The sequence below is a fragment of the Diaphorina citri genome, unplaced genomic scaffold (assembly GCF_000475195.1).
Source record: "Diaphorina citri unplaced genomic scaffold, Diaci psyllid genome assembly version 1.1 scaffold140, whole genome shotgun sequence".
Taxonomy (NCBI): domain Eukaryota; kingdom Metazoa; phylum Arthropoda; class Insecta; order Hemiptera; family Psyllidae; genus Diaphorina; species Diaphorina citri.
In genome coordinates this window covers 93,844-114,172 of record NW_007377577.1, presented here as the reverse complement: position 1 = coordinate 114,172, position 20,329 = coordinate 93,844, and the positions used below count along the sequence as shown (strand labels likewise).

Sequence of the window (20,329 nt, the reverse complement as noted above, 5' to 3'; positions counted from 1 at the left end):
AATCTGATAAAGAGGAATAATAAATTGTGAAACCGGAATAACGTGTTTCGTCTGAAAACAAAGACGATTCTTTGTAGCTCGGAGCTCGAAGAGCACGTGCTAAGGGTAACAGAGGCGGATTCTGCATGCTGGAGTTGTTGTTGTTGTTGTTGTAGCGGTGTGGCTGCACCGAGGGATTGATGGTCGGTCTCTAGCCAAGATTACTTGGCCGTCCCGAACCGCAGTCAACCATTATGAGGACCTGTGCTTTTCCTTTAAATAAAGCATGATTAACCCTTTGCAACTTTGGTTTCTTAGTCTTGGTTTTTTCTCACCGTCCTTACTTACGACTTACCGAAAATATGTCCATTTATTCATGATTAGAACCTAAGTGATTCTGCCAGTATATGGGATCAGCTTAACTACCAGCAGATCGGCATAACGTCTATGGGTTTACACAGTTTACGTTACAGCTTCCCCTTTTGAAAATGCGACACACGTCACTGGCTGGCAATCCAGTATATGACTGTACCTACTCAGTATACTACTACATACATTGCAAGTTCCCCTACACACACACTCTCAGCTGTTTTTTTCCGTCACTCGACTACGACTTGTCGACTTGGTCTGGGATTTTGTGTCGGAGACGTGGGGTTTGTCAAATGTCATTAACTATCAGGTAGACCTGACGACAGGTACACCTGATCAGGTCTACCTGATAGTGTGTGTGCTCATCAAGTATCAGGTAGACCTGACAGTCACAAAAGATCTAACCAGGTCGCAGTGACTAAGGGCGTTTATTAAAGCCGATGGCCCTACCTTTACCAATACCAATACCAGACCTGACAGACAGACCTTTTCATCTGTAGGTATCTGTCAGGTCTACCCTATAGTTTGTGTGCTCATCAGGTGTACCTGTCAGGTCTACCTGATAGTGAGTGGCTGACCATAGGTTATGTCATTGACACTTGGTTGCTCCGTGGACGCACTTGACCTATTGACGCTACGTTAACCAACCGGGCTTTGACACTTTGCTCAAGTATAGAAGCAGAAATACATATTTTGTATGAGTAATAATTGGTAATTTATTCTAGGTGTGCCAATGTGCCCCTTAAACTAAATAACATCATCATGAAATCCATAACTAATAGGTGGCCTAGAGACTAGAGGTTGACAAACTCGACAGATGAAATTATAGCATTTAAAGCCCGGTACACAAACTTCCACTCGTCTCTCAACATGATCTTTTGACAGATCGTACCGTGTGTGGGCGATTTGTACTCAAATTTTAGTCGTTTAGCCTGAACTTTGCGCAGATATCGCGTACACATCAAAAGACTCGGTTGAAAGATCAAGTTGGGAGACGTATTGTGTGTGAACTTGTGAACCGGGCTTCATATGCAAAGTACCCATCTTAGTTGGAGAGTTGAACACCTATAATTTATCCGATATTGCAAGACGTCACCTCCCACTGCCCAAGTGTGGGGCGAACAGATTGCACAAAACTTGGCGCTCATTCAACTTCTTCATTTCTTTGTTTCAGAACGAGATTCGGAGTGGTCCAGATGATTTGAATGAGAAGAGAATTATTCTGACGACACAGGCGTTCTAAAAATCAGACGGAAGACGGATACAGGCGTCCTAAATGTAAACGCCAGAAGAGTTATAAATACCCTGCCTACTGAACAGAATCTAAATTCAGTCCCAGGCAAGGTCAACTTGGTGCAAGTATTGTGAATCTAAATGTAAACATAAACATTACGAGTGCATTGGAAATACTAATCACCAGTGTATCCGTACAAGTCAATCAATCGAGCGTGAACTAAAGTTCTCTAGGGTTCCAATTTTAGAGAGGCTCTGATGCACAACAAACTGTTGCAGAGCTGCTTCGAAACGTCCCACAGCGTCGTGAAACATCGGGTAACAATATGCCGCCCTGAATGAGACAATAAATATGGATAAATTCCATCCGTGGCGCAGCTATCAATGAGAGCTTTTTCACAACTTTCGATTCGAAACTACCCTGTAAATTTTAATCAGACCCGGGCCCTGCAGTGTGCAAGCCAAGTGTGATACCCACTTGGCCACGAAGGTTGTCAGCAAAATAAAAAGTGAAAAAGTAATAATAATATAAACAATTTGTTTTGACAGAGCGAATTGTATATACATACGTCCCCGTTCAGTATAAAATCTTGTGCCAAAATTTTCCGTTCATAGTCTCCTTTTTTTTTCCAACAAAAATACTCTATATTTTTTTTAGATAAATACAAAAATTCCGATTTTTTGAAGTGTCACAGAATTGAAAATGTTTCCCGTATCTCGTTAGATCCAGGTAGTCGGTTTCAATGTTTATGTTACGCTCGATTGATTGACTTGTACGGATACACTGGTGATTAGTATTTCCAATGCACTCGTAATGTTTATGTTTACATTTAGATTCACAATACTTGCACCATGTTGACCTTGCCTGAGCTGAATTTAGATTCTGTTCAGTATAGGCAGGGTATTTATAACTCTTCTGGCGTTTACGTTGAGGACGCCTGTATCCGTCTTCCGTCTGATTTTTAGAACGCCTGTGTCGTCAGAACAATTCTCTTCTCATTCAAATCATCTGGACCTCTCCGAATCTCGTTCTGAAACAAAGAAATGAAGAAGTTGGATGAGCGCCAAGTTTTGTGCAATCTGTTCGCCCCACACTTGGGCAGTGGGAGGTGACGTCTTGCAATATCGGATAAATTATAGGTGTTCAACTCTCCAACTAAGATGGGTACTTTGCATATGAAGCCCGGTTCACAAGTTCACACACAATACGTCTCCCAACTTGATCTTTCGACCGAGTCTTTTGATGTGTACGCAATATCTGCGTAAAGTTCAGGCTAAACGACTAAAATTTGAGTACAAATCGCTCACACACGGAGTGATCTGTCAAAAGATCATGTTGGGAGACCGAGTGGAAGTTTGTGTACCGGGCTTTAGGTACTATAATTTCATCTGTCGAGTTTGTCAACCTCTAGTCTCTTGGCCACCTATTAGTAATGGATTTCATGATGATGTTATTTAGTTTAAGGGGCACATTGGCACACCTAGAATAAATTACCAATTATTACTCATACAAAATATGTATTTCTGCTTCTATACTTGAGCAAGGTGTCAAAGCCCGGTTGGTTAACGTAGCGCCAATAGGTCAAGTGCGTCCACGGTGCAACCAAGTGTCAATGACATAACCTATGGTCAGCCACTCACTATCAGGTAGACCTGACAGGTACACCTGATGAGCACACAAACTATAGGGTGGAGCTGACAGGTACCTACAGATGAAAAGGTCTGTCTGTCAGGTCTACCTGATACTTGATGAGCACACACACTATCAGGTAGACCTGATCAGATGTACCTGTCGTCAGGTCTACCTGATAGTTAATGACATTTGACATACCCCACGTCTCCGACACAAAATCCCAGACCAAGTCGACAAGTCGTAGTCGAGTGACGGAAAAAAACAGCTGATAGTGTGTGTGTAGGGGAACTTGCAATGTATGTAGTAGTACCTATACTGAGTAGGTACAGTCATATACTGCTGGATTGCCAGCCAGTGACGTGTGTCGCATTTTCAAAAGGGGAAGCTGTAAAGTAAACTGTGTAAACCCATAGACGTTATGCCGATCTGCTGGTAGTTATGCCGATCCCATATACTGGCACCACTCACGCTCAGACATTCGAAACTATGTGGCGGAAAAAGATTTCGCCCTGGGTTTATCAGGTGTACCTGTCGTCAGGTCTACCTGATAGTTAATAACATTTGACATACCCCCACGTCTCCGACACAAAATCCCAGACCAAGTCCACAAGTCGTAATCGAGTGACGGAATCAGAGAGTGTGTGTAGGGGAACTTGCAATGAGTGTGTGTATGTAGAATGTAGAAGCTTTTTCCGCCATATACGTTAGGTGAGTGGCTGCCTGGCCGGTATTAGGATCCAGATTGAATAATCACTTAGGTTCTAATCATGGATAAATGGACATATTTTCGGTAAGTCGTAAGTAAGGACGGTGAGAAAAAACCAAGACTAAGAAACCTTAGAGAGGAAGAGAACGCCAGCCAGGCTAGCTGGAGGTTGCAAAGGGTTAATCATGCTTGAAAGGAAAAGCACAGGTCCTCATAATGGTTGACTGCGGTTCGGGACGGCCAAGTAATCTTGGCTAGAGACCATCAACCCCTCGGTGCAGCCACACCGCTACAACAACTACAACAACAACAACAACAGCAACAACTCCAGCATGCAGAATCCGCCTCTGTTACCCTTAGCACGTGCTCTTCGAGCTCCGAGCTACAAAGAATCGTCTTTGTTTTCAGACGAAACACGTTATTCCGGTTTCACAATTTATTATTTCTCTTTATCAGATTTTTCTAATCGAGTAGTCCAGGAATAATTTCAGGCGAGCTGTCAAAACCGGAATTAATTGAAGCGGGTTAGCGTAATCGTGGATTCAGTGGTGTGTTTTAGAGTTCTCTAGGGTTCCAATTTTAGAGAGGCTCTGATGCACAACAAACTGTTGCAGAGCTGCTTCGAAACGTCCCACAGCGTCGTGGAACATCGGGCAACAAAATTTTGCACTCCGTGGGTGTTCCAGGCCAATGACTGCAAAATAATGGGTAGCTGATTATGATTTAAAGACCACCAGCAGATCAGGAAACTCACTATGGCTCCTCTTTATGGGTTTAAACATAAATTCATAATTCATTGCTTACATTTATGGATTTATACATAATGCAGAGCTCTTCTTTAGTCTCCACCACACTTAGTCGACGGCCATCGATCGATGGCCGGTCGATATGTGTGGACTTAGTGGACACAACGTCAGGATACGCCACTTTAACGTCGACCGTGTGGGCGATTTGTACTCAAATTTTAGTCGTTTAGCCTGAACTTTACGCAGATATCGCGTACACATCAAAAGACTCGGTTGAAAGATCAAGTTGGGAGACGTATTGTGTGTGAACTTGTGAACCGGGCTTCATATGCAAAGTACCCATCTTAGTTGGAGAGTTGAACACCTATAATTTATCCGATATTGCAAGACGTCACCTCCCACTGCCCAAGTGTGGGGCGAACAGATTGCACAAAACTTGGCGCTCATTCAACTTCTTCATTTCTTTGTTTCAGAACGAGATTCGGAGAGGTCCAGATGATTTGAATGAGAAGAGAATTATTCTGACGACACAGGCGTTCTAAAAATCAGACGGATACAGACGTCCTAAACGTAAACGCCAGAAGAGTTATAAATACCCTGCCTACTGAACAGAATCTAAATTCAGTCTCAGGCAAGGTCAACATGGTGCAAGTATTGTGAATCTAAATGTAAACATAAACATTACGAGTGCATTGGAAATACTAATCACCAGTGTATCCGTACAAGTCAATCAATCGAGCGTGAACAACATAAACATTGAAACCGACTACCTGGATCTAACGAGATACGGGAAACATTTTCAATTCTGTGACACTTCAAAAAATCGGAATTTTAACGAGCGTGTTTTTAGAGAATGATAATCAATAACTTGTTTAATTATTATGACGTATTCGAACACCAACAATTTGTTAATGGCAGACAACCGGATGGGTGACCCTCTGAGTAGACCCATCTAGATACACGGTAGATAAATCATTTTAGGCAATTAGTTCACGGGAAATGGCCACGAGACTCGAAAATTTGTAAAGAGGGGTTTGAAAATGCTAAGTTGGGAGTCTGATGAATCTGAAGATAAAGCTCTACCTTGTGCCCGCCACTTACGCTCTAGTTTGACAGAACTTATGTGGCGGAAAAAGCTCAAGACCTACATAAGTCAGACGGTCTGACAGACCCTTGGGACGTTGGGAGTCTGATGAATCTGAAGATAAAGCTCTACCTTGTGCCCGCCACTTACGCTCTAGTTTGACAGAACTTATGTGGCTGAAAAAGCTCAAGACCTACATAGGTCAGACGGTCTGACAGACCGGACCTTGCAGTTCCCTCTGTCAAACCTCTTCAGGAAAGAAAAGTTTCTTCGAGCAACTACAGCTACAGGCTAACACTGACACAGGGTTACAGGTTTCAACAACGAGGTCTGCCGCACGTGTAAGTACCACGAGATTGTCGAGTCATCATAATGACGGATATTGAAGGAGAGATAAAAGATTAAAGAGTTCAAGATGAAAGGATGTGGAGTCTGCACGTGGTTGTTCTACAAATTGGTCAAGTCAGCGAATGACAAAAAAATGTTTAAAGAAGAATGATCCAAGAAGAAGCAAAAGAAAAATTCAGCGAAAAAGCTAGCTGTAGCTGGTGGCAATAGATTGTCGAGTCATCATAATGACGGATATTGAAGGAGAGATAAAAGATTAAAGAGTTCAAGATGAAAGGATGTGGAGTCTGCACGTGGCTGTTCTACAAATTGGTCAAGTCAGCGATTGACAAAAATATGTTTAAAGAAGAATGATCCAAGAAGAAGCAAAAGAAAAATTCAGCGAAAAGGCTAGCTGTAGCTGGTGGCAATGACGTTGAATGCACGACTTTCCGATGATTCACTGCTTCTCTGAAGTTAAGGAAGATTGCGCGTGGTTGGAAATTGGGTGGGTGACTCAGCTTGTTCTCTTTAATAGACATTAAATCATCGCAAGATGGCAATAATACACATTATAGGGCACAACAGTGACCATCTGGGCAATTTCTCCGGCCCCACTTAGAATGGGTGAGGTTAATGTGATTTCATATGGTTTGGTTTGACTTTCTTTATGAGATAACGTTTAAAATTGTAGGTTGTGCCGAAGATGTTGTGAAGGTGGTGTGACCATGACCATCTGCCATCTGGTTGACGCCCCACTTAGAATGGGTGAGGTTAATGTGATTTCATATGGTTTGGTTTGACTTTCTTTATGAGATAACGTTTAAAATTGTAGGTTGTGTCGAAGATGTTGTGAAGGTGGTGTGACCATGACCATCTGGTTGACTGTAACTTTTCTTTGCCTGCAGAAGATGTTGTACAACTACTGAAACATGAGTTATTAACCGGTTTACTACCCAGTGGGCAGTTTCTTATCACCTAGTCCCACCCGCAGAGACTCCACGTTGAATGCACGACTTTCCGATGATTCACTGCTTCTCTGAAGTTAAGGAAGATTGCGCGTGGTTGGAAATTGGGTGGGTGACTCAGTTTGTTCTCTTTAATAGACATTAAATCATCGCAAGATGGCAATAATACACATTGTAGGGCACAACAGTGACCATCTGGGCAATTTCTCCGGCCCCACTTAGAATGGGTGAGGTTAATGTGTTTTCATATGGTTTGGTTTGACTTCCTTTATGAGATAACGTTTAAAATTAGGTTGTGTCGAAGATGTTGTGAAGGTGGTGTGACCATGACCATCTGCCATCTGGTTGACTGTAACTTTTCTTTGCCTGCAGAAGATATTGTACAACTACTAAAACATGAGCTATTAACCGGTTTACTACCCAGTGGGCAGTTTCTTATCACCTAGTCCCACCCGCAGAGACTCCCAGCTGACATTAACCCATTCCTGATCATCCGAAGAAGAAATAGAAAAAGAAAAGATTGTGAAAACCGCATAACAACTGAGCTTCACTGGACGTTAGTAAAATTGGACAGCATTAAGAAAAAAATAACCATCCATAACGGGTATTGCTTTATGGATGGTTCTTTTCTGCTTAATGATGTCCACTTTATTATTTTACCCGGCCACCCTTGTAGGTCGCGGGTTCGATTCTCGCACGGGGTGAACTTGATCCTAAATAGATAAGGTTCGTTCTCGGAACGGTGGGTTTCTCCTATCCTGTCTCCCTTTTGTCTTCGATTTCCAGACCATAAAACCTCCATTGTTACAGTTCCCTCTATCAATCCTCTCAAAAAGGTTCAATAAATGGATATCAAATTCAACAGTAGAGCAGATCATGAGTATATTCCGATTTTAGACCCATATTTGAGGACGCAAGACCAAAATAGGGTTAATTTGGATGCTTAAAAACCTAGCAAGTCGTAGGTGGACCTAACCTTTCTGCTGACCCAAGTCTGAGCATTGGGATGTCTTCTAGCAAGTCTGATCTTCTGCACTGGTGATTAGTATTTCCAATGCACTCGTAATGTTTATGTTTACATTTAGATTCACAATACTTGCACCATGTTGACCTTGCCTGAGACTGAATTTAGATTCTGTTCAGTAGGCAGGGTATTTATAACTCTTCTGGCGTTTACGTTTAGGACGTCTGTATCCGTCTGATTTTTAGAACGCCTGTGTCGTCAGAATAATTCTCTTCTCATTCAAATCATCTGGACCTCTCCGAATCTAAAAAAAAAAAAAAAAAAAAAAAAAAAAAAAAAATGGATATGCGTTCTATAATTCTAGAAAAAAAAGATCTCACTGAGGAATTTGAAGAATCGCATCCATCGTTCTAGAAAAATTTGAATTATTTAGAATTTAGATATCGATCGAGGAATTCCTAAACTCTATTTTTCAAAGGAAGTTAGAAGATTAGAACAAGAACTATTCTAAATTCTAATTTTCAGTGGAAGTTATTAGATCTAGTGGAAGTTAAGCAGTAGGAGTGGTAAATTTTTGGCATTCTCTATCAGTTATCATTTTATCCGTAAAACATTTCCAGAAGACCTAATTATCTAATTAGGGAGTGTTTGGTTCCGAAGAGACCCACGTGTTTGGTATGTAATATAGGAATTTGAGTTTGTATAGTACCTAGGTATGTGCTATTTTTTTTTCTTAATGAAATTATGTGATTTTTTTTTTTTTTAATTTATATATTTTTTTTACTCTCGCACTTACCTATAAACAAGCGTTTTCAAATAGGATGGTTAAGTAGCGACCAACCTCCTTTACTTCAAGTTTGCAGATAAGTTCATCACTGGCGTATATCCTACAATTCCTACACGAGGTCACACCCCTGCCCCTACGGGGCATCTCAGGGATAGATTCAGGGGCCCTAAATGCCTGTTCTCTGGGACATTCCCCGTCAATCTATTCAATCTATTGACCTACATAGGTAGCCCCCCAGACGAAAGTTTGTAATAGTGGAAAACTACTTGATGCTAATGAAATTATTCCAAATGGAACTTTAAAACCACGAAAAAGAAATTTCAGTAAGTCCCATCTACAAGCTCTTTAACTTTGTTTCGAAAGTTTCGCCATGTGCAGGGTTGAAGAAAAAGAAGAAGGAGGAGGAGGAAGAGGAGGAGGAGGAGAAGTAGAAGGGGAAGAAGAAGTAGAAGAAGAAGAAGAAGAAGAAGAAGAAGAAAAAAAAAAAAACAGAAGAAGAAGAAAAACACTTGGCGAAAAAGCTAGGTATGTAGCTGGTGGCAAAATGGATATATCCTGTGAAAAACTTTTATTCCGAAATTTCTTTACAGGAAAAGGTACTAGTGGTGGAGATGCTGCAAACTCAAAAACCCAATCAAAGGTTGAGCGTTAATTTTTTTTGTCCCAATATTTTCGAGCAAATAAGTGCCTAAACACCTAAACTAAAACAACCAACACCCACGTGACTCTATGAAGCCCGGTTCACAAGTTCACACACAATACGTCTCCCAACTTGATCTTTCAACCGAGTCTTTTGATGTGTACGCGATATCTGCGTAAAGTTCAGGCTAAACGACTAAAATTTGAGTACAAATCGCCCACACGGAGCGTGACTCTGACGTAATGGTGGAACCTCAAATATTTGAACTTTAAAAGGTTAAAAGCTTCCGAAATAGAACATTAAACTTGAAAGCTATTACTGAACTTTTCAATTAATTAATTAGATAATCATGCACTATTAAATTTGTGATCAATTTTACGATATTAATGATGAGTTCAAATAAATACTCTATCAGTCAATGATCTCTATAGGGGAAAAGTTCACTATCTATTTTCATAGGGAAATATAAGGGGACATTTGGAGTTACGTCTCTGAAGAGGAAAGAGCGTCGACGAAAACATATTAGTGTTTCGGGCTAAATGGGCGCCAGAAATATATGATTAAAAAAGCATTCCCTGTTAGTGTTATCGTCAATGATGGGGCGTCAAAGCATTTATCCCAAGAGATGAAAATTGAAAAGGAGAGAGGGAGAGAGAGAGAGAGAGAGCGAGAGAGAGAGAGAGAGAAAGAGAGAGAGAGAGAGAATTACTTAAGAAGGGGAAGAGGAAATGGAGGGAGGAAGAGAAAAACAGGAGAGAAAAGGGAGAAAATGAGGAGTGGGGAAAGACCAGATTAGAAAGAAAGAGTGGAGAGGAAGGGAAGATGGAAAGAAGGTGGAAAAAGGGAGAGAAAAAATAAAAGAAGATGAAGAGAAGAGGGAGAGAAAACAGAATAGAATAGATAAGTGATGAGGAGAAGGAAAGATAAGAGAAGAGGACGGGATGGGAGGGGAAAGACGAAAAACGAACAAAGAGAAAATTTCGTACGACTTTTTGTCCCTTCAAGCACGAATGAAAAGAGGAGAGGAAGAGAATACAATAAAGTTTAGGGGAACAAAGGTCAAAGAGGGGAAAAAGAAGGTCACGTACTTAGGAGGGGAGAAAACGGGAGAAAAAGGAAGGGATTTTTTGGTGAGAGGGAAGAGGGGAGGGGGAGGAAGGAATGTGCTGGGAAAGATTGATGAAGTTGCTGGCTCCCTTAGTCTGAGGAGGGAATTTATGAAGAAGGAGAAAAAGACCAGAGAACTTATGGGTGGCCGGGACCACAGTCTTGGTTTAAATTTGGTTTAAGTTAAACTGTTGGATTAAGCAATTGGTTGATTTGAAATCGGTTGGTTGATTGGATTGGTTAGGATTGGTTTGGTTAGGATAGGATTGGTTGATTGAAGTTTGAATTAAAATCTATCCAATCAGAAATCAGTTTAACTTTTGAATGCAAGGTAACCAATAGGCGAGAGGTTACCGCCACGCGGGAGGCGTTCTCTACCACCTAACCACATAGCACATTCTAACCCCTATAGCACTATATAACAGTTATAGCTCTATTGCTATAGGAAGAAAGACAGGATAGGAGAAAGCCAGCTGTTCCGAGAACGAATCAGGATAAAATCCGCCCCGGGCGGGAATCGAACCCGCGACCTAGTGCTTACAAGGCAGAGGCAGACGAGCTACTAAGCTAACTATGCTGGCCGCTTTGACCTTTACTTATGCCATATTTTATCGTCATTATATCACAACTCTTTGGTGCTCACTGCAGTATTGTAGGATTTTTCCCAATATCTCAATAATCCTAACATCCAATGTTTACCTACCATTCCTGCACCGGTCGCTATGGGCAACAAAATTTTGCACTCCGTGGGTGTTCCAGGCCAATTACTGCAAAATAATGGGTAACTGATTATGATTTAAAGACCACCAGCAGATCAGGTAACTCTCTATGGCTCCTCTTTATGGGTTTAAACATAAATTCACAATTCGTTGCTCCCACTTATGGGTTTATACATAATGCAGAGCTCTTCTTTATCCGTTTTCATTTTCATAGCTCCTGTTTTGAAAACCTCAGGGTGTGTCCACCACACTTAGTCGACGGCCATCGATCGATGGCCGGTCGATTTGTGTGGACTTAGTGGACACAACGTCAGGATACGCCACTTTAACGTCGAGTAGTGACGGTCTGCTATGGAGAATGTTCTGGAATCATTGATAGGTTCACTGATGTCACATGAGTGAAGAGCACAATGACCGTGGCAGACAACCGGATGGGTGACCCTCTGAGTAGACCCATCTAGATACACGGTAGATAAATCATTTTAGGCAATTAGTTCACGGGAAATAGCCGCGAGACTCGAAAATGGTAAAGAGGGGTTTGAAAATGGTATGTTGGGACGACAACCGGATGGGTGACCCTCTGAGTAGACCCATCTAGATACACGGTAGATAAATCATTTTAGGCAATTAGTTCACGGGAAATAGCCACGAGACTCGAAAATTGGTAAAGAGGGGTTTGAAAATGGCGCATTTATATGTCATAGCTACTCATTATCCTCACGAGGCTGAGTGGGCCTCGCAACTCATAGTAGGTACCTTAGGGATAGGTAGACATTATACCTATTATTAGTATACTTTATTTCTTTTGTCACTACTTTTTATGATGTTCGCCCAGTTTTGATGTGTTTATTGATTCTGCATAATTTTCACATAATTATAAATTCCCACTTCTGTACAGTCTACGTCTAGTACAGAGTCTATTCTGTACAATACACTATCGTGATAAGCAGGCATACGAGTATTTCCCACTGTAAACAGTCCCAATAAGTACCTAGGTACTTCACACAATGTATTCTCAGATTTCTCAGCGTATTAATATGCATTACAGATTGCATATTTTATGTTAAGTAATACAGATTCAGATTTCTCAGCGTACTAATTTATGCATTACAGATTTGCATATTTTATGTTAATGTGTTCTGCATTCCCAGTGTATTAATATGCATTACAGATTGCATATTTTATGTTCATGTATTCTGCATTTCCAGTGTATTAATATGCATTATAGATTGCATATTTTATGTTATGCATTACGACTTGCACATGCCATTCTAGAATCAACACCTCAGGGCTAAGGGTCCCTCATGGGTCTATTTAACTCAATGCTATGAGAATTAATACAGGGTCCCTAAATCGTCTCCGTCAGTAGAACTATTTTTTTTTTTTTTAGTTTGATAGAAGGAACCGTAACGCGATAAGCAAGTAAATTAGGTCTTAGGGCATTTTTTTTCGGAAGGAAAGCGAAGAGAGAAGGACAAGAGAAAGTCAGGAAGGAATGTGCTGGGAAAGATTGATGAAGTTGCTGGCTCCCTTAGTCTGAGGAGGGAATTTATGAAGAAGGAGAAAAAGACCAGAGTTATGGGAGGCCGGGACCACAGTCTTGGTTTAAATTTGGTTTAAGTTAAACTGTTGGATTAAGCAATAGGGAGAAAGCCAGCCGTTCCGAGAACAGGAATGGAAAATTTCTAAGCAGGAAGCTGGAAACCTCTATAAACAAGAAAATATTGCCCGTCCCTTGGATTCTTGCATATTCAGGTTCGCCTGTAGTAGCATAAAATGAGCAGTAGCATTATTAATTAACAGTAATGGCATAATTCACAGCACTAACATGATTTATGGATTTTTAAGGGCTTCCTTGGTAAGATTGTCATGTACACTTAACGCCTCAAGGCTGACCAGAACAATTTATGGACATTTCTTGTGTCTACGCCATGTTATCAGTTTTATTCTTCTTTTGTGTGGTCGAGATAATTATGAGAATCGGGGGAAAAAAGTGGCTATAAATATGTAGTAGGTCTGAGACATAAGATCTGTCAGAAGACGGTCTGAGCCTCAGTGGCTGGCATTAGATTTTCGGAACCCAGTCACTCTTTTTCTCAGCTATAAATAGTAGGTCTGAGACCTAGGTTTGTCAGACGTGAACGGCTGTCCTTAGATTTCCAGAACCAAGTCACTCTTTTTCTCAACTCATCCCATAAGAGCCGAACTTTTTTTTTTTTGTATCTTGCTGAAATTCAACCGCTTCTAACTCCGGACCGGTACTGAGTAAATAGGTCAAATAAAAAAAAAAAAATAGTAGGAAATAGTAGGAAATTTCGTTTTCTAACTCATAGATAGATCCCCGATGCACTCAGAAATGGAGCGACTGAGATATCAGCGAAAAAGAGAAAAGGGTTTGGTCCAGTTTGGCCTCGGCTCTCGTGGGTTATTTTTATTTTTTCTCAGTGTAGGTGGAAATTAAATCAGCTTCTCAGTTGTCTTCACGAGGCAGAGTGCACCTTGAAATAGCCATCAGCACGTGACATCCCAGACAATTTACCAACCTCGCACTTTTCAGAATATCCCAATTCGCAATGCTCCATTCAGCTAAATTCGCAGTGCTGTCAGTATTTAGCTGAATGGAGATTATGAAGGGTTTGGTTTTTATTTTTAAAAAAAAAAAAAAAAAAAAAAAAAAAAAAACAAACAAATAAAGTGGCTGTATGGAATTATTTTTGATCCACTACGAAAAAAAGAAAAAGAAAAAAAAAAGAAAGAAATATCCGAATGATTTTGGGTTCTCGGACGGAACTGGTGTTTCTCCTTTCTTTCATTTGGGGAACATACTCGTACACATCATATAGAATGTTCTCGTCATTTAATTTATCAATAATGAAATAATTGATTGATTTTATTAAAGGGGAAATTAGTGGGGGTTTACGGAGAGGGATCGGGGCAGGCCAGTATCTACGATTTCAACAAGGGGACCTCCCTCTAAATACGTAATATAGAATGTTCTCGTCATTTAATTTATCAATAATGAAATAATTGATTGATTTTATTAAAGGGGAAATTAGTGGGGGTTTACGGATAGGGGTCGGGGCAGGCCAGTGTCTACGATTTCAACAAGGGGATCTCCCCCTGAATACAGCCCTGGGTTGGGATTCTACTTTGTAAAATTTAATCACATTTTATGAATAAACCCAAATATGATAAAAAATGTTTTGCGTTTCAAATGGAAACAAATTATAAAAAATATTTTGCCAGACAAGTCATGGAAGGTAGAGCGCAATTGCCCCAATAGAGGATATCAAGGCATTTGCAGCAATGCCAGCTTAAGTAGTCTTCTGCAGATTATGACGATGGGTCAGCTCCCTGGTTAGGGGTCACCTGCACTCGCGTTGCACGCGCGGGAGACCCGGGTTCGATTCCCGGCGGGGTCAAGAAATTTGTATCATGCAAATGATTGATCCCGTGACTGGCTGTTGTGGGGCCCACTCAGCGGACCCGGGTTCGATTCCCGGCGGGGTCAAGAAATTTGTATCATCCAAATGATTGATTCCGTGACTGGCTGTTGCGGGGCCTCGATCTCGTTTCAGTCAGCTCCCATGGCGTAGTGGTCACTGCGCTCGCCTTGCACGCGGGAGACCCGGGTTCGAATCCCGGCAGGGTCAAGAAATTTGTATCATGCAAATGATTGATCCCGTGACTGGCTGTTGCGGGGCCCACTCAGCCTCGTGAGGAAATCCAATCTTCAGCTCCCATGGCGTAGTGGTCACTGCGCTCGCCTTGCACGCGGGAGACCCGGGTTCGATTCCCGGGGGAATGGCGTCAGCTCCCATGGCGTAGTGGTCACTGCACTCGCCTTGCACGCGGGAGACCCGGGTTCGATTCCCGGCGGGGCCAAGAAATTGTATCATGCAAATAATTGATTCCGTGACTGGCTGTTGCGGGGCCCACTCAGCCTCGTGAGGAAAATGAGTAGCTATGACATATAAATGCGCATATTAGCGACCGGTGCCAGTCGGTTGGTTGATTGGATTGGTTAGGATTGGTTTGGTTAGGATAGGATTGGTTGATTGAAGTTTGAATTAAAATCTATCCAATCAGAAGTCAGTTTAACTTTTGAATGCAAGGTAACCAATAGGCGAGAGGTTACCGCCGCACCGGAGGCGTTCTCTACCACCTAACCACATAGCACATTCTAACCCCTATAGCACTATAACAGTTATAGCTCTATTGCTATAAGAAGAAAGACAGGATAGGAGAAAGCCAGCTGTTCCGAGAACGAATCAGGATAAAATCCGCCCCGGGCGGGAATCGAACCCGCGACCTAGTGCTTACAAGGCAGAGGCAGACGAGCTACCAAGCTAACTATGCTGGCCGCTTTGACCTTTACTTATGCCATATTTTATCGTTATTAATGTTATTATATATCACAACTCTTTGGTGCTCACTGCAGTATTGTAGGCTTTTTCCCAATATCTCAATAATCCTAACATCCAATGTTTACCTTCCATTCCTGCACCGGTCGCTACGCGCATTTATATGTCATAGCTACTCATTATCCTCACGAGGCTGAGTGGGCCTCGCAACTCATAGTAGGTACCTTAGGGATAGGTAGACACTATACCTATTATTAGTACTTTATTTCTTTTGTCACTACTTTTTATGATGTTCGCCCAGTTTTGATGTGTTTATTGATTTTGAATAATTTTCACATAATTATAAATTCCCATTTGTGTACAGTCTACGTCTAGTACAGAGTCTATTCTATATACATACACTATCGCGATAAGCAGGCATACGAGTATTTCCCACTGTGTATACAGTCCCAATAAGTACCTACTTCACACAATGTATTCTCAGATTTCTCAGCGTATTAATATGCATTACCGATTGCATATTTTATGTTACAGATTCAGTTAAGTAATACAGATTCAGATTTCTCAGCGTACTAATATATGCATTACAGATTTGCATATTTTATGTTATGCATTACGACTTGCACATGCCATTCTAGAATCAACACCTCAGGGCTACAATGAAGAGGGAGAGAGAGAGAGAGAGAGAGAGAGAGAGAGAGAGAGAGAATGACTTAAGAAGGGGAAGAGGAAATAGAGGGAGGAAGAGAAGAAGAAAAGGGACAAAACAGGAGAGAAAAGGGAGAAAATGAGGAGTGGGGGAAGACTAGATTAGAAAGAAAGAGTGGAGAGGAAGGGAAGATGGAATAAGGGAGAGAAAAAATAAAAGAAGATGAAGAGAAGAGGGACAGAAAACAGAATAGAATAGATAAGTGATGAGGAGAAGGAAAGATAAGAGAAGAGGACGGGATGGGAGGGGAAAGACGAAAAACGAACAAAGGGAAAATTTCGTACAACTTTTTGCCCCTTCAAGCACGAATGAAAATGATACAAATTTCTTGACCCCGCCGGGAATCGAACCCGGGCCTCCCGCGTGCAAGGCGAGCGCAGTGACCACTACGCCATGGGAGCTGACACTGAAATGTTAAGGTAGAAACACACTACTGTCACGTGACGTGACGTGACGTGATAGTAGTGTGGCTGTCCTGAACGAAATTACTTACAATATTATGGGAAACCTTGACGGGTTAGTGTGTTACTACCTCTAATTTCAAGATTAGACCCAAATAAACAAACAAACAAACAAAGAACTCACTAATTAAAAACCTTAGCAGGTATCAGGTAGTGCAGCAATTATAAGGTGACGTTAACCCCCGAAAAAACACTTCAAACAGAAAACTCACTGTAAAAAAATCGTGTAAAAATAAATAAATAGCGATATATAACAAAAATAAAAGGGTAGGTAATTTAACAAACATTTTAGGAGGGTCCGACTTTTTTTTTCTTTATTATTATTTACCTACAATTTCGCCTGATTAATGATGGTTCCTCTTTCAATGTCACAAGTCACAAGTCACAAGCTATGTCGCCCACACAACTACCTATACACACTGACAATTATACACAGTTTGAGATATTACTGGATAGGCCAAATCTTACATTGACAGCGAGACAGATTTGGGCAGTGTGCCACCGCCAAGTCCCTGAATCCACCTCTATGGACGAGTGGTATCTCAACCCGGAGATGCTGAGTTCGAATCCCGACCGGGAAGGAAATTTTCTGACCCAACTTACCGTCCTTCAATAAGCGATATACCTAAGCATAGATGAAAAAGACTGTGCCTTTAAGTAATGCGAAAGTGGTTTCGTGGTAGTTTAAGGAGAGCGGTAGCGCTCCGCCCCGCCAAGTCAAGAAAGTTTGACCGTATCACTCACTCAAAAAATTGTAGGTTTGCCTCGCATTTTTGCTCTCAAAATGTTTTTTCCGGGGGATAAGGCAAAAACTCCGGGGTTCTAAGTGTTTTTTAAAAACATTTATTTATTATTATTATTATTATTATTATTATTATTATTAAGTACCTCTACAATTTACACCTACAGTGTCCAGGGCCATATATAGTGGGTGAGGGCTAGACTCTCGCCCCCCATCCCCTCGACAAAATCCTGGACACGGCCCTGATCTATGGGTTCCAAAATTTATAAGGGTTTCGATCGGAGTCGATCGACTTTGGCCGACTTTATAGTGTGGACGGACCTTAACGTAGGTAGGCTGGTAGGTATATATAGGATATAGGTACTTCCCCGGGTCGGGAAAAAGGGGACTGATTACGATTAGGTTGATAAGTTGTGTAGAAATATCCGGATTAATCCAGAAGATTAGCATGTGAAAAATAGAAAGTAATATAACACTTACCTGTGATAGGTACCGTAAATTCCTAGATATTATGAATTGCGAAAATCGCCAGGTAAATAATGCACGATCAGTAGAAAATTTAAACCTTCAATGGCAATTTGCCAAAGGGTAGAAGGGCTTTTGATTTTCACAGAGAAAGTTCGTATTTTAGTAAAAACGACTGAAAAGTAAAGTGAAAATTAGGTAGGTTGGAGTTTTCTATGAAATCTATTAAAAAGTGATCAATTCAATTGATAATTAACTAGGTACATAGATAGTTAGATAGGTAGGTACCTTCTTATTATTGGATAGGTACCTACCTAATAAATTATGAACTAACACTCGCAGTTATTAGAAGGTATTAAAAGTTGAAAAGCAGGTACCTACTAAACGTCCAGTCAATTGAATACCTAACTACCTACACATGTAATGAATGGATATTACCTAAATTATACCTACTTTGTATTATTATAAGCCTCCTATTTAGGCGGATATATAAGGTACGTTATGTTAATGTACCAACTATCGACACCGAGGTAGGTCTAGTCCTGTAAGTCGGTAGGTACCTATTACTGAGCTTTTAATAAAAACATTTTATATGATGGGTAATATTGTAATAAAATTATATTAACATTACTAATAGAAAATTCCCACCTTTATTTAACAAAAATAATAAACAAACTAACGTAATTTTGTTCGTAAACGTTAGATCAGGTTAAGCAGTTATTAGGAAATCAGGAGGTGTTGATTTTAAATTTGAACCAAGGCATAAATCCTTGGTGCTTCACCTATATGTAATCAAAATTGTATCAACAGCTTGAAAATTAGGGGAGAACAAACAGACAAACTAAATGAAAATTTCTAATGGAAAATGTAGGACATATTCTTATCATCCCAAAAGTCTGTCTCATCATCACGTAAAAAGAAGACAGGATAGGAGAAAACTGAGGCTAAATATTTTAAGTTTACTTTTAGCTTAGGGTGGCAATCAAATGCACAACCTAGGTTGGTTAATTATTACTGTTTTACAGAGTCACAGCCAAGTTCTTTCCTGAACTTCCTAATTGTACAGATATTGTTGACAAGACTGCTAACTTTGTTGCCAGAAATGGTCCTGAGTTTGAATCCAGAATCCGTCAAAATGAAATTGGAAATCCCAAGTTCAATTTTCTCAGTCCTGGAGATCCATACCATGCTTACTATCAGCACAGGGTCAAGGATATCAGAGAAGGAAAAGGTAAGCCTTCTAAACATGATGAATTTATCAGACAGTCCTTTTAATACTCAAGGATTAGAAGGTTGGTTACTTACCTATACTTTTTTTTTTCTTCCAAGTTTCAAGTTACTTGCCTGGATAGATGGCTGAACTATAGGTGTATTTTTCTTTTGGGAAACTGATTACTGGTCCAATGAAAACTAAAAACTAGTCCTTCAATGGTCAGGAATATGCCATATTGGACCGAATGGTTCAACTAATCCCTGTATTTTCTTCTAAAAGAGGAGAAATGAGCCTCAGGAGGTCAAACGAGCTTAGATAAATATATTTTTTTTTCTTGTCATAGTCAAAGAAGCCCCTGCACCTGCACAGAAGGCTCTCACTACCGCAACACAACAGAAGCAGCAAGAGCTATTGAAACAGGTGACTACCGAGCAGCCATTTGTTCCAAAAGATCCACCAAATGAGAATAAAATTCCATGCCTCGGCTGGGATCGAACCCACGCCCTCCTGTTTACCAGGCGAGCGTCTTGACCACTACGCTACCGAATTTAGACCCATATTTGAGGACGCAAGACCAAGATAGGGTTAATGTGGATGCTTAAAAACCTAGCAAGTCGTAGGTGGGGACCTAACCTTTCTGTTGACCAAAGTCTGAGCATTGGGATGTCTTCTAATAAGTCTGATCTTCTAGGCTTCTAGAGGTTTCTGTCGTCACACAACTTTAAAGATTATACCAGCCTAGTTAGCTTGGTTGGTAGCGCGTCTGTCTGGTACGCGTTATAGTTCCCTCTGTGAAACCTAAAAAAAAAAAAAAAAAAAAAAAGATGCGTTCTATAATTCTAGAAAAAAAAAAAGATCTCACTGAGGAATTTGAAGAATTGCATCCATCGTTCTAGAAAAATTTGAATTATTTAGAATTCTTAAACTCTATTTTTCAAAGGAAGTTAGAAGATTAGAACTATTCTAAATTCTAATTTTCAGTGGAAGTTATTAGAACTAGTGGAAGTTAACCAGTAGGAGTGGTAAATTTCTGGCATTCTCTATCAGTTATCATTATTTTTATCCGTAAAACATTTCCAGAAGACCTAATTATCTAATTAGGGAGTGTTTAGT

General features: G+C 40.7%; 1 long non-coding RNA gene across 2 annotated transcripts in view; it reads right to left on the bottom strand.

Moving 5' to 3' along the window:
* Positions 1-2,288: 2,288 nt before the first annotated feature.
* Positions 2,289-20,329, bottom strand: part of LOC108254650 — a 31,711-nt gene continuing 13,670 nt past the window's right edge. Inside the window, exons 1-3 of one of the 2 annotated variants that reach the window (XR_001809932.2) lie at positions 18,652-18,709; positions 18,019-18,178; positions 2,289-2,612 (exon numbers count right to left, since the gene is read on the bottom strand). This is a non-coding gene — a long non-coding RNA (uncharacterized LOC108254650). Of the gene's footprint in view, positions 2,613-18,018; positions 18,179-18,651; positions 18,710-20,329 lie in introns of those variants that run through there. The other variant, XR_003390284.1, reaches the window with a different exon arrangement.